The sequence below is a fragment of the Catharus ustulatus genome, chromosome 1, assembly GCF_009819885.2.
Source record: "Catharus ustulatus isolate bCatUst1 chromosome 1, bCatUst1.pri.v2, whole genome shotgun sequence".
Lineage (NCBI taxonomy): Eukaryota > Metazoa > Chordata > Aves > Passeriformes > Turdidae > Catharus > Catharus ustulatus.
Window position 1 is genome coordinate 110,011,760 of NC_046221.1, and position 15,286 is coordinate 110,027,045.

The 15,286-nt window shown below is 38.7% G+C and overlaps 1 protein-coding gene across 6 annotated transcripts in view; it reads left to right on the forward strand.

The window, feature by feature from the left end:
• Positions 1-15,286, forward strand: part of DLGAP1 (DLG associated protein 1) — a 405,081-nt gene that overhangs the window by 99,066 nt on the left and 290,729 nt on the right. Inside the window, exons 1-2 of one of the 6 annotated variants that reach the window (XM_033057068.2) lie at positions 10,744-10,764; positions 11,652-11,746. The exons of 3 other annotated variants lie outside the window; for them this stretch is intronic. The gene's annotated coding sequence lies outside the window, so the exon portion shown is untranslated. Of the gene's footprint in view, positions 1-10,743; positions 10,765-11,651; positions 11,747-15,286 lie in introns of those variants that run through there. 2 more of the 6 variants (XM_033057058.1, XM_033057071.1) reach the window with 2 other exon arrangements.

A 15,286-nucleotide genomic window follows, 5' to 3' on the forward strand; every position in this document is an offset into this window, starting at 1 on the left:
TTAAGTAGTGCTGACACCTAGTCAAGGACTTTTGTGTATCTCATGCTCTGCTAGTGAGGAGTTGCACAATAACTGGGAGGGAGAACAGCTAGGACAGCTGATCCAACCTGGAAAAGGGGTATTCCATGCCACAGGATGCTGTGCCCAGTATACACACTGGAGGGAGTTGGCCAGAAGCCACTCACTGTGGGATGTGATTAACATTAGTCAGTGGATGGTGAGCAATTGTATTGTGCATCATGTATTTCCCTTGGGTTCAGTTGCTCTCTCTCCCTCTTATCATTACATTTCTCATCATTGCTGTTTCTGGTATTAGTATAATATTATATTATTATAATGGTGTAATTAATAAATTATTATTACTGTCTTTGTTAAGATTATATTTTGTTTATTATTTTTTTTCTATCTAACCCCTGGGGTTTAGATTATATTTTCTATTCTCTTCCCCACCTGGGGTGTGATCTATGAACAAGTGACTTAGTGGCCAGCCAGGGTGAGACCACAACACTCGCCTTCCTTTCAAATTGCACCAGGGGCAGGTAACACTGCAGGTACCACAGAACAGGAGAGCTGTGAACTGGAAGGGTTCACTCTTCTGCCTCAACTGAGTGTGCCCTGAACACTAATGCTTCCAGCTTTAAGAAACCTTTCTTTTATGATTGACTATGCAGCATTATATAACCTGCATTAGATAGGTTTTAGTCTTCTCACTGCTGCTGTATTCAGTGTGCATTATTCTCACCCCAGAAGAGCACTCCTGCCTTCATTTTCTTAGCCAGTCTTTCCAACTTGGTGGTTGCAATTTTGATTACAGTTTATGCCTCGTTTAACCTAACTGTCCTGAATATCACCCAGTAAGCTATTGCTTATTTTTTAGGATATTTTCTTCCCTGATGACTGTGTCACTCTTTGCTAGATAAAATTGTCTCTTACTTTTAGACTCAGTCTTTAACTTCTATCTGTAAGATCTGGAAACCTTTGAGGAGGAAATGTAACTCCTTTCCTTCCTGTCATAAGTCTGTGATACTTTATACCACTACAGTGGTGGATCTTTCATTTTAAGTATAAAAGTTTACTTTGCCTGGTTTTTGTGCACAAACTTTTAAATAAAAGAGTTAGGAGAGGAGGTGTGAGAAGGAGGCGTGACTGTGGGTGTTGAGGGAAGGAAGGAAAAGGATTTGAAGGAAGTAAGTAATGAATAATATGTGCTGAGTGTCTTTTAGCAGCATGCAGGTATTTCTAGAAAGACATTATCCCTGCCAGCATTTGTTGGTAATCTGAAGGTAAAAATAGCTACATGATGGTTTCAGCTGGGAAGGATCAGTGCATGAACTTTGTCTTCAGAGCTAGGTGATGTTCATCAAGCTGTGTCTAGCATCTGAGCCAAGGAGGGATTTTTGCAGCTCATGTCAAAGGAAATCTGTTTTATGTCTCTGTTTTATGAGAAGCATTAGTTTGTAATAATATTAATCGTCATTTTGGCAATGGCTTGTGGGTAATTCTATCAGCTTGCTTGTTTTGGAAAGACCAGCTCAGCAAAGTAATAAATAAAATGGACAGTGTTGAGGTATAAGGCTAGAGGAATAATAGGAAGGTGTCTTTGTGAATTCCTTTCATACTGACAGTGCCTCATTTCCAATCCTGTGCAAATAATGAGAAAAAAATAATAATGGCAGACATTTTTCATAATGGAAAGGGGCTTGTAAATGTATTGGAAAACCACAGGCACTTGTGTTCCTGCCATGACATGGCTCCTACTTCATTACCCAGTCACAACCTGGTGTTAATTTTCTTTTTCAAAGACACCTTTACCTCTATTGGGTTTTGAAAACACAGAGGGAATCTCTTTGCAATGACAAGTTGGTTACAGTGAAGACAGCATAGTGGATTTTCACTGCTAAACAAAAAAATTCAGTTTGGATGAAGAGCATGAATTTTGAGTAATCTACTTGAATATCCTTTCATCCTCTAAGATAGCAAAATAAGAATTTTTTAGGACTTTCTTAAGGGAAATAATTTACTGCTTTAAAAATGTCACAAACTGTCTTTCTTGCAGTAGATTTTAAACTCTTCTGCTGTAAAAGTAGTGTTACTGCTGTTGGTTAGTGATGTGCTACATCCCTTTAAACTGCACAAGTTTCCTTAACACTGTCAGAGGCTGTGTATTTGTGTTGTATGTGCAAGCAGGTATTGTTCTGGCTGATGGGGAGTGCAAGTGAGTTAATTTATCTTCAATGTTTTTTCTTCGAATTACTTAAACAGCACCAAAACAAAGAAACTCTGTATTGACTAATACACAGGTTGGTAGCTGGATTGCTCACCATGATGTTAAGTAGAGCTTAACATCATGTCCTAAATAGAGAATAATGTGAATAAATTAATTGAGCAATAGGCCACCTGATCATTTGTTTGTAACTAGAATTTGATCCTTATCCACATATCCTAGCAAGAACTTATGTTTCCAAGTTGTCACAGATAAAAAGGAAACTGTGTAAAATGCAAAGAATATCAACACACCCAAATGTATTGCTTGATCTGTGTTAGTGTTCCACATACAAATAAAATAGGTGAGTAGTACTGGGATAAAATTTACTCTGTCTCCTAGTGCAATGATGTTAACTATTTGTAATATTCCATCTAAAATGAAATATACTCCGTAGGACGTTTCACTGGAATAAGATTTACTATCCTTATTTTAGTTTTAGAATCCGTATTTCTTAAATGTCTTTGTAATTTAATACATGTTTTCATTTAAGAAGAGAGAATCCTGCATAATTAATTTCAACAATATATACAACAAAGCTATTGAAAGCAAAAACCAAACAAATATTGTGGACATCCAAACTCAAATAGCCAGCTGTACACCTCTCTCCTCACTATCCAGACATTAAGTCCTTGTATGGAAGCATTCATCCACAGCAGAGAGGTGATCTGGAAGAGATGTGCATGGCTTCACGCTTGCCCGTGTGCTCACCAGTGCAGCAGAGCTAGCAAGGCTGGAGACTGTTCTGCTGCAGCTGTCGGCAGCAGATTTTTGGTGCACAAAAGAATTGTGGCTTGTTTTCTGAGGGGTAAAACACTGCTGTTGCCCCTTGGTAATACAGACTGTGTCCCTGGAATACAGCCTGGTGTGGAGCAGTCAGCAGGGGAGTACAGGAAATGAGAGCTGGCCATATGTACATCATAACTGACAAGAACAGTTCTAGTGGGACCAGGATGATGGACACTTGAGAAATGTGTGAGTTGTATTGATAATACGACTTACTCCTGTTTCATCCATCAACACAGACTTATTTAGATGACTCATTTTTAAACCAGGAGTCTCACATGTCATGTAAACATGCTATTAGATTTCAAAAACCTGTTGGAAAGGTTCCCAGTTGTACCTTTCTCTATCTGGATTGCCAATGCCTTGACAAATCCAAAAAGTGTTGTATGTTTTTATCATGGCCTGCCTGAAAAGCAAAGTAACCCAGGACAGAAGAAAGTAAGGTGATTTCACCCTGCTTATAGGGTAAGACAGCACACTGAGGCACGGACTTAACATTCACTGACCTTAAAACAGACTGGCTATCTCATGGTTCTCCTTCTGTTAGCAGGCTTTCATGAGCTGGGTAATTAGTATGATCGCTTGTGTCTGTTGTTAAATTCCATGTAGATACCCTTCTCTTCAGCTAAACGACTTTATTCAATAATTTTTTTCCCTTGGAGACTATACTTGGAGTTCAGAGAAGAGGAGAGATCAAAGGATGTGCAGTGTGCAAAGCCGCTGCGATGGAAGGGAGCTAACTAGATAAGACAAGCCTAGATGGTCCTAGCAGACAACTGAGGTCCTGTGCTACAGATAACTGGGGAAGTGCTTAGAAAAACAGGAAAATAGGAATGAATCTTGGCTGGTTTATACATACTGAGGCACTGACTAGAGATTAAAAGATGAGATAAAACCTTAAAGGTTTGCATGAAGCGGTTGCACAAATGTGAGCTGAGACTGGGCTGTCAGGTTGGTCGGTTCCTAGATAGAATGGTCCTTTCCTTTGGTAATTGTATTTTCATTTCATGATACCTTGAAGGAAGGGCCTGGATGACTTTACCTGTGTGTTTCATGTGCTGAGACATTTTATAACGTTCTGAAAGGAATTCAGGCATGAAGTGGTTTGCATTTGGTTGATTTTAGGGGTTTTTAAGTCTTACCAAATCAAGGATCTCAGAAGATATGTGTAGGTATAAGAAACAAGTGAATGAAGATAGTGTAGAGAATAAAAGAGTTCTTATTTTAACCAAAGATGCTGTTTAAATCTTTGTTACAGTCTTTGAATATAAAGTGAGCACAGACAAATACAAATGATGTACAATGACAAAGATGATATGTTGTGATTTGGAGGAGGGAAACAGCTTTCTGTTGTACATCTTTTTATCATGTTTATAAATATGTATGCATAGAATTAGAGCTCAGAGCTTTTAAATTAATTGTTCTTAAGGTCTCCTGTTTAGCAGGCTGGTTAAAAAGTACAACAGAGTTTAAGAACAATGGGAAATTGTGTGGAGTTTAATAAGAATATGGTTATTTAAAGCTATATATAAACTAAAATTTAAATCTAAGCAGAATGAAAAATGTACAATTTAGCTGAATGTTAGTGCTCAAATGGTCACTTAATTATTGTGTCGTTACAGAGATACCCTGGCTGTAAATATCCTATCTATAAATGCAGGTATTTAAAAGAGATAATTGGAGGACACTTATTATTAAAAATGTGGTGCACAGGGGTTAATATTTATCTTATTGGTGTTTCTCATTCATAAATTTCCTTCTGAAAGAAAATCTTTTCTGTACAGATTCAGTTTTTTAAGTTAGTGGAAAGTAAATGTTATAGGGTCCCTTTCTTTCTTCCTTCATCAGGAAACTAAAACAAGTAGCACACCTATTCCCCATCACACTTTTTGATTAGTTTCAGCCCAAAAGGAAACTTATGCTCCAAAGCATAAGGACTTTCTGTAGAAACATTGAGAAAGCCCTTAAGTTTCAGATAGTACATAAGTCAGTAACATTCCTGGTGACCATAAAGATGAAGTCTTTTGAAATGGGTTACATAACTTGCTGCAAGTGCAGAGATGGCTTGGCATGCATGTTTAATGGTTTCACTTGTGGCAATGCTTGAGGGCAACCTCCAAGCATTAATGCTGAACTCTAATTAGTGTAGACAAGATCACAGCACTGGATTTCAAGGGAATGCAAGATAACCTGCAGACATATTACCACTGAAGTAACATGACGGGTCTTGACAGTATGTTCAAATTATTTGTAAAAGAACAAAAAAAACCAATAAAAACCCCCAAACAAACAAAAAAAGTCCATCAACTCTAACATTTTCTAATATATTGACTATCAAAACATTTTATGCCCAATAGGTATCTAAACTTCTGTGTAAGTATAGAAGTGGCACTGTAGCTGGAGGGTTTATGGTAATTCTATAAGCAGCAAAGTGTCTCTGCAAAGGAGAGATAAACAGCTAGTAATCCTCATAATTCCCCACTGATAGCCTATCCATCTCTGCTGTAAATTAGAAAGCCCAGAGATTAGGAAGACTAGGCAGGGTGTAGCTCACAGCATTAATCACAGTATTAGGACAGCAGTGTGCTTGATTTCTGTGTCCAAAGCACTGGTATTTCTCTCTAGGTTAAAGTGACATAATTTAGTTTAGAATACATATTGTTCAAGCTGCCTACTCAATGCAGAAATGGTTTTCCAGACGACACCGTAACACACTTCTTAAAACTAAGGTATTGACTGCAGACTGGAGAGCAGTGCAGTACTTTCCACTATGAGGGTTGTAGCCAAGATATTGTAATCTCTTCAAGTTTCCGAATTAAGATTATTTTTTTTTTAATATGTGTTCAGCATTATTCAGATGGATTAGGGTCAGTTTGTCCTCATACCTCTTGGTTCTAGGAGGATATTGAGCAAATGCTTCCGATGTTTTAGAATCTGCATGTGGCCACACAGGCAGAACTGGTAATGTCATTGTGTGTGTACAAATTCCTATTTAAAATAAAAAATTAAAATAAAAATAAACATAAAAATATCAACAGGCACCTTTAAAAATTAGAAGTTAGATATTAGTTCTCATAAACACATGGCTGAACTAAATATAATTATTCCGAAATTTTCTTGATAACATTTATTGAGCTAGTAGTAAGATGGAGAATGAAGAATTGTGACCTGACCTCCATAGTAGTGTGACATATAGTCCAAATTGTATACAACTTTTGTTGTAAAATGCTAAAAATGGGTGTTTTAGTTATTTGCTTTTTATTAGATGATATATCAGGTGATACATATTATGTGTTCAGATCTCCACTCCCTCATTTCAAAGTTCTTTTGACTACACATATATTATTGCCACTTAAGCCTTTTGGAATGCCTAGTTCAATAAACTGTTTCTTGAGGGACCATTTTGAGAAACAATAAGTCTTTTCCAAAATTGAAAATGCATCAACAAACTTTTTATCCTTACATGCACAGTAGCAGCATACAGGGCTTTTGGGACAGTGAAAGCATTTCCGTCATGTTCGATCTTGCTTTGGAGTGATGATAGGGTTTCTGGTTTTGCAGTCATGAGTAAGGCTAAATAGAAATCTCTAGAGGAAGGAACTTCCTAACTGCAATATGAAAAACGTCAGCAAAGGGAGAAAAACACTAATAAATGTTCATAGGGGAAAAAATATCTGAAAGGGATAGAATTTTATGGAGAAAGGAAGATTTTGCTTCCAATGTTGGAGGTATTGTGAAAGGTTATGAATTGACATAAGACTGATAAAATCTAATAGGCTACAAGAACAGATGTTGGCAGAAGAAGTATCATTTTATCATCAGCATACAGTAATTTAGACTCAGCAGATTCCATTCCAAAGTTGAAGATTCATGTAATTTCAAATAAATATCTGCAAGATGACAACATAGCAGAAGACAGTCCCAGAGATATGTTCTTTAAAAAAACCTCAAACCAAACAGTTAGAGGAAAAGTAGCCTGTAGGGTAAATATAAAGTTCATAACAGAGTACTTGGAAGATAAAGCAAAACATCAACCCCCAAAGAGCAAAACCTTCCAGTAAAAGGTAAGACATGTATGTAAGACATCAGTGGAAAGAAGTTTTGTTAGACAGATCAAAAAGGAAATGTTAGCAGTGGATGACAGCAAAGGAATACATCTTCTACAGCATACAGAATGTCTTTATTCCCTTATGAAACTAATTTCTGAAATATATTCACAGAACTTTGAATTGTCAGCATTTTAATGATAGTGGTCTGATCTACCCTTCCCCCCACAGAGATGTTTCAGAAAAGGAATGGAGATTTTCAGGCAGCTTTTTTAAGAATGTTGATAGAGTCTTCTACAGCGTATCAGCCACCACAGTCTGTGTGTGTGGACTGCAACCAGCAGAGTTTCTGGTGGGGAGGTGAAGAGGGGCTCTTACATTTGTAGTCGTTGTCAACCTGAACAAAGAAGGCCACTCTATCTGAACATCGAAGAAACTCAACCAGTGGTTGGTGTTGAGACTTTGAGCTGTTTGGAAAAACTGGCAGAAGCTGTTAGGTAATAATCAAAATTCTGTAAATACTTTTAGAAAGGAATGTGCTTCAATTTTAATTATTTTCTAGCACGCCTAGGAGAAAATTGTGTACCTCATGGTGGAGTCAGTGGAAGTGAAATTATCATCCTCTTTACTTCTTCAGGGACAGTTAACAGGTGTGGGAATACACTGGAGAGCTGTTAAGATCCCTTTATCCCTTCCAAAGTACTTTTAGAAAAAGGAAAATAAACACAAGCATGTAGCATCACTAGCGGCAATTTCAATGCAGATAAGTTAACATGATATTTAAACCGTGGATCTGAGGCATAGGAATTATATACCAGTTGTATTTTTATGTCTGTGAGAATACTGGAGTGTGTGTGTAAATTATTTTCAGTTCCATTATAGTCCAAATTATTTGGCATTGCACAGTCAAAGCAATGATGCCACTGGCTTCCTCGGTTCTGAGTGTTTGGTCAAATTAAATCAAAAGTCTTGTTCAGGCTACTAAGTATCTATAAAAGGTTTGAATTTTTCTGTTTGCTCTAATTTGTTTTCACATAGGAATTACAAAGTTAGAATGTAGGAATTTTGGGGGGACTGTTTTGGTGGTTTTAACCATTAAATAACTCTTTAGTATTCCCTGTTCATTCTGCATTTTCCCAAGCTCATCATAATGTAAAGAAAGGGTACTATTTCCTGCTCTTTATCTGTGCAGTTACATTTCATTGACTAGACACAACAAAGTGTCCTGAACAAAACAAGATCATTGGGAAAATGTGTTGTCCTGTCGCTATAAGGAGTATTATAATGATCAACAGAGGGCACAGTTAGCTTACAGAAACAAGAGTATGGTGTCTCATACCTTTTCAGACCTTTTTTTACTAACCTCTCTGAAGTTATTTTGGGGACTTATTTCTTAGTCTTGGTAACCTCCATGCTTGCTTTTGATTTATTTCTGACCCCAAATTTGGGGCATCCTATTTCAGCATAGCAGTGATGGGTATTGCCTTTTTGTTCATGACAGCTCACTTGCAAGTTACAGGTGCCTACTTGAGGCACTAGTTGGCAAAGATTCAGGAATTTTTTTTCTTGCTATTCTCTATCAAAAAAACCCCCAAACCTTCGGTGCCTGAAGCTGATTCTATTCTCTCTTTTGATTAAGAAAGAGAGAATGGAAAAGGAGACATGATGAAATTTGCTAGATGAAATTTTCATCTTACTGATGAAATTTTTTAGAATAGAGTTACAAACTCTGGCTGAGCAGATGCTTACACTGTCATGACTGGAAACAGAACTCAAATGTGACTTTTCTGAGCAATTTGGTACCTGAGCTAACAAGTCCTATGAAGATATCCACACTGCTTCCAGAGACTGCAGCCATTGCATATATCTTGCTGGGCTGTGTGGATTTGTATCTGAGTTCACTTCTAGTTATAAATATCAGCTTAATTTTCTGATAACAGTAGTTAAATTTAAAGGGATCAGATCTTTTGGTAAACTTTGAATATGGTGAAAATATCTAAATGTGGATACCTACCACAGGTCTTGTAAACCTAGGAATGGAAATTCTATGTCATGGTTTAGGAATGATATTCCCCAATTTAGTATTCCCACTGAAACCATCCAAACCAGGTGCTTATTAATAACTCGATCTTCCCCCCACCTCCTACCATGCCAGGCTGGAGAGTAGAATTGGAGGCACAATAAATGAAGACCATGGGTTGAGATAAGAACACTTTACTGGAGACAGCAATGAGATAAAAGAACAGCAACAGCAACAATACTAATAAAAGTATTAGTATAAGAAAAAAAGACAAACAATTCACCTGTGATTGCTCACACCCTTCCATGGAAACCCCCAAAATACCTGACCACGCTCCCCTCAATGTCATGCCATCTCTTCCTCTATCCCTGGAAAATTATGTGAGGTGTTGCAGAATAACCTCCAAATCCTAACCATGCTCCCTCCAACTGCAAAAATTAACCCTGTCCTGGCCAGACCTAGGACAGAGTAGAAATGAAAATACAAATTTTTCATAAACTTTAAGTATGATAAAAACTGTGTGACTTTTAATTCAACTAACCTTTTGAAAACACAGCTGGAGAACAGAAATTTGATATTTACAACAATCTGGAATACTATGCCAGGTACTTATCTAGATTATTGGAATTAATTCTTCAGTGCAGTCCGACTGGGAAACGTCCCTGTAACAAAGCTACCATCAAGACAGAATAGTAAGTATGACTAAGTAAGCAGTCAGTAGTTGCACAAATATATTGAGTATATCAAAATTTGCAAACATTTTTTTATGCACACTGACAGAGGTTATGTTACTTCTACAGGGATATGATAGTGCCTGGTAGGGCCTGCAAAACACCTGTGAAGAGGAATTATGTGTATTCCAGAGGGAAATGGCACAAAATCTGGTGTTAAAGTCATTAAAAGAGTGAAAATTCCTCTCTCTAATCAATCTGCTTACTGAGTGATTGCTAACATCTCTGTGCATATAGTGTTCCAGGAGAACTCAGCCCAACAGTATAGGTCACATCTTCCTCTTCATTCACATTAGATATTAATGCTAGTTTTTAAAGTATTTCCAGTAACACTGTAGATATATTCACGTTAACAGCTGGCAGTCTAAAACTTCTCTGTGTTGAGCCACTCACTTTGCTGCTTTGTTGCTCACTTTGTTCCATCTGAAAGTTCTGATGTCTGGCTTGTGAAGTGACCCTAACTGTGACTGCATAATTTCTCTGCCTAATTTTGGGACTCCTCGACCTCATAAGAGGTGTATTTTCTAAGTTAATGTCAGGTACTTTATTGGCAGAATCCTTTTCAGAAAGGTGAGGTACCATTGCTGTGCTTCACGATGTTTGTTAGATTTTCTCATCCTCTCCCCGTGTGTTTTCAGCATGCTCATTTTTTCCACCACCTTCTAAAGCAGTTCTCATTCCTGTGATTCCCTTGAGCCTCACCCTGCTGAAAATATACTTTATGTAGACTTCATTTTGCCTACTATCCTGAAAACGAAAAAGTATTTTTGCCAGGTATTCCATAACCCCTCTTGAAGGACAGAGTGACCCAGCCTTGCAGAAGGGAAGCCAGCACACCCAGTTTGCATTTTGGACAACTCAGAAGTTCACCCAATTTAACCCTCCATACCCAGTATATGGAAAATCTGGAAAATAGAGGTATATACACACTGCTGTCTTGTCCAGAGTGGGAAAGCAATGATTTTAATCAAAATTGCAAGTCTCTTCACTCAGTTCTTGTCAGCTGTTTGCCATACTGAATTTTACACAGTAAAAATATTTTCTCCAGGTTCTGGAAAACTCATCATATAGTTGAAATTATTCTAATGCAGAGAAAAAAAAAAGGAAAATAAGTATTTGAATAATACTTCATATTATATTTATTTAATTTGAGGAACGTTTGCTATTACACACCTTAAGACTGATGCTACCTGGGGCTTCATTGTGACATTATAAGATTGGGATGTGGGGAATTTTGGCCTTTGCTTCCCAGAAAAGCGTAATGTTCTTTTACTTGAGACCTTTATTCAGAGGTGGGAAATTTATGCTATTGCATTGTCTATTATTTTGTAGATGCTAAATTCCTTCCAAATAGACCATCTTTAAGTAGTAAGCCTCAAGGTGCTTAGAAAAAAGCAAAATATACTACAGTGTGGTCTGAAATTAGGATGATGTGCCAAATAGAAGGGGTGTTTTGGGTCATAAATATTCTTTTTTAGCCATGTGTATTTTGAATTACAGTTGTAGTTCAGCTCAGAAAGACTAATTTTTTCAGTCTCTAAGAGTGTGCAGATGTCAGCCAGTGCTGAATTCTCAGGATGCAGTGCTGCTCAGGATTGCAGATGGGTAGTTACTGGGGAAGTCGGAAAAGTGTGCTTGTGAATTCAGAAACAGAATCTGCTTTTAGTTGCAAGGCTTGCTTTAGTCAGTGTCATAGGAGATAGCATTGCACCTCAGGCAAGAAAATGTGACTGTTTAATGTTTGAGACAGATCTCATGCTTAAGCCCAGAAACTGAAGTGTAACTGTTGTTTGTTTTTATTTTAGCAGGGAAAAAGCAATAATCCCAACTGGCAGTCCAAAAATAACCAGATTGGAGGGTGGAAGGAAAAAGAAGGAAAAGGGAAGACTAAAATGGAGAGGTAAATTGTTATTGCGTAGCCACAGTTCCCTTGCAAGGAGGAGCAGGAAGGCAGGATTTTATCAGGAGTATGTGGGAATGGAGTGGTGGTATGGTGACTGCAAAGGAGGAGCAGAGACACCACTGCTACACCACTCCACTTGAAATTATTAATGAGATTTGTGAGAGAGACAGGGGAGTATCTCCAGTTCTCCTCTGGAGATGTAAATACCTTGTGGTCTGTTGTTTCATAAAGCTCCTTAAGTACCTCCTGAATATTGGGCTGTTTCTAGTAATTGACTGTAATGTTATCTCTCCCCATTTCTATGGTGACTCCTGGTCTCAAATAAATGGCTTTAGTCTGAGTGGTTCAAGCATTGGGAAAGTTTGATTCTTTGCCGTGAAAATGTCCAGGAGCAGATTCTTATTTATGATTCCTTTTCCTGGATCATCCGATTAATGGGGGGGTGTTGTGGATTCTCTGGGATTGTGGCTTGTTTAGGTTGTGATATGTGGATATTTTGCATCTTCTTTGTATTTGTGGAAATTAAAAACCTCAGCCACAATGGAAGGAAGGTTATGAGTCCTGAGATGGATTCTCCCTTTTTTCTGATTCAGAAATAAGCTGTGATATGATATCATTTGAGGACTAGAAATGTGATGGGAGGAAAGCAGAAAATATGAAACTCTAAAAGTGCTCAGAACCCAGTGTCAACATCTTTTTTTTTTCCTTTTCCTTATGAAAATAAATTTAAATGTTTATTCTTGAACATTTTAAAAGTGAAGCATATTCTTCCTGGAAAGTAGTGCTGCTAGATATTACTTAGGCTGCCATTTTTAAGGTTTGAACTGTAAAGGCAACACAGAGGAACATTTTGCTAGTAATTCATATTATTTCTTTATATTGCTTTTTAAATTTTATTTTACAGCTTTGTTTGGACTTGAAGCCTTTCTTCTAAATTTTGCATTAGTAATTACAGGAAAAGTTGGTAGTTTTCTCTAGTCATCTACCTCACCCATGGTTTCAAAGAATAGATGGCAACACGTAATTATATTCCTTCAAAGCTAAGTAGTCTGGAGAAGGCTGAAATAACCCAGACCACACTGAAAGATCATGAATGTTTCATTGCAGAAGAAAATGCAAAGCCCTGTGTGTGGGCTGGGATAACCCTGCACAACAGCAGAATGGCAGGCCAGCTGGCTAGCAAGCAGCTTGGTTGCTTCTGGAGGCATTTGTGGGTGAATCTGCAATGTGTTCTTGCAGCACACGGGCAGTCATGTCCCAGCACTGCTACCAGCAATGCCTTCCTTCCCCTCTGCTAGGTATTTGGGAGAACACATTAGCAGAGCTGCAACCAGTTTGGAGTTTTCTGCTAAAAGAAATTCCCTGATGTGCTGAGTTGAGTGCAGCAGAGAGCTACCAAAGTGGTCATGGGGCTGGAGAACATCTGAGGTTATGCAGGGTGAGGCTGAGAGAACTGGGTTTGTACAGCATTAAAAAGGGATGGATGATGGCAACCATCACTGCTGTCTTCACTACCTGAGGCATACAGAGGAGATAGAAAATGTGGCCAAAGAGAAGGCATTTGGGGAAATGACTGGAGTAAAATCATGAGAGCAAATGTGCTGTGAGGCTCAGGAAATCTCCATCCTGGAGATATGCAGGACTTGGCTGGACTGGCTTTGAGATGGGTGCTTGGACCAGATGACCTCTAGAGATTGCTGCCAAGATGGTTAGCAGACTAGTCTTAGATGGTTTTGAGCATACTAGTGAAAGGCCAAGAGGGGACATAAATGGAATTTTCAATGGGATTATGCAGCACAGGAGGCATCTCCTTAGAATTGCATGTATGTTTGTGGGTTGGAGTTTGTTGGGGGTTTTTTGCTAAAACCCTTCTGGCTCTTACTTTCACCTTTAACTTACTTGAGAACATTTCTGTAATTTCTCATTTTAAGATGTTTTGACTGTATGTTTGTCAGATTTGCAATCATAATATATCTTCTTTCTCATAATAGCAACTGATAAGGGCCTTGATGATCCAATGCCCCATTTCTTTCTAAGCTTTGATCAGTGAAGTAGATAAAAAATCAATTTCTGAATTATTCTGGTTCGGATTTTGCCTGGATACTGTCTGTAAATAGTAGAGATGATTTACACTTATCTTTCTCTCAGTTTCTGCTTCAGGCTCTCAGCAAGCTCCAACAGCTATGAAATGGGTATGACGGGCTGTAGCAATATTTAGAAGGCTCTTTTCAGAACTGTGGTTCTAGCAACTTGTTTCTCATGTAAGTAATTCTAAGTTCTAGAGGACAAGGTAAAAGCTAGCAATCTTCCAAACAGGTGAAACCCAGTGCAATCGAGTCTCTGATGGCTCTACTTTGTGAGAATGCAAAAAGCACATTTTGTGTGCTTTACTTTAAATCACTTGCTAGCTTTAAACCCATTTGCTAGATGTTATTTGCTCTCTGGAGGCTGCTTTCATGGACCTTGAGAACTGAAGTTACTCAGCAGTTTACCTGCTTTGAACCCGCATAGATGGGCAGCTAACAAGAAAATCTCCCAAGCAAGGATTTCCACGTACCAATGTGACTTATTTGACTCTGTTTCTTTATTGCCACATGTCACTCATCTGCATATCTGTGTTGTGCACTGTGTTTGGGTCTCCCCTTTCAGGAAGGACACTTGGCATCTCTCCTGAGCTCAGCTGAAGGCAGTTCATTACTCCTGTAGAGTCTCACAGTATCCCTTGTTTCCTGGGAGCCCCTGGAGCATGGTGTGAGTTGCATGAGCTACTCTGGTAGGGGCAGCTCATCCATTGCTGCAGGAGCTGTAGGGCCCTGCTGTGCCCCATCAGGTCAGATTTTGTCTGTATCTGCACGGATAAGATGCCAAGAAATATGTTGTCACTGCTGAACCAGCTTATCCCACTTGTAGCCTGTTCTCATGGGGAGCAGTCTCTGGCAGGCAGGGCACCAGGAACAAGTGACACAGATTAGGCAGTGGCTGGCCTCCTCTCAAGGGGACAGGTAGAGGGACACAAGTGCCTGCATTGTGCACGGCCAGGGCTCAGCACAAGGTGTCCATGTGTGTCCATGCTAAAAATGGAGCATCTTTGGGACCATGATTGCAGCTGTGGGCATGGATGGGCTGGTGTGTACAGAAGACTCAGCCACTTCACTGATGATGGCCTGGGTAGGCTTTTGGTGTTGCTAATGTTAACTTTGTGATGCAGGCTAGTCAGATGCTCAGGGCAGCAGTCAGACACTACACTCTGTGTCACTTCACTGTTTAGTACTCTTTTCCACTGAGTAGCAATTGCTTGTGGTCCTGCTCCTACTCCCCCTTAAGTCTGGCCACCTCTAGTGGTGCTGGAGAAAGACAGCTTATTCCCACCATATTAGAACAGTTTAGATTATCCCAAGAAGAGAACTGAAAAAGTGAAGTAAAAGGAGGGAATATCTCACAAAAATTAATTATTTTGTTTGATTTTTTAGTCATTACCCCGTTCACCCTTGGATAGGTTAGAATTACAAATTTTACATGGCAATTTATAGTATTAAA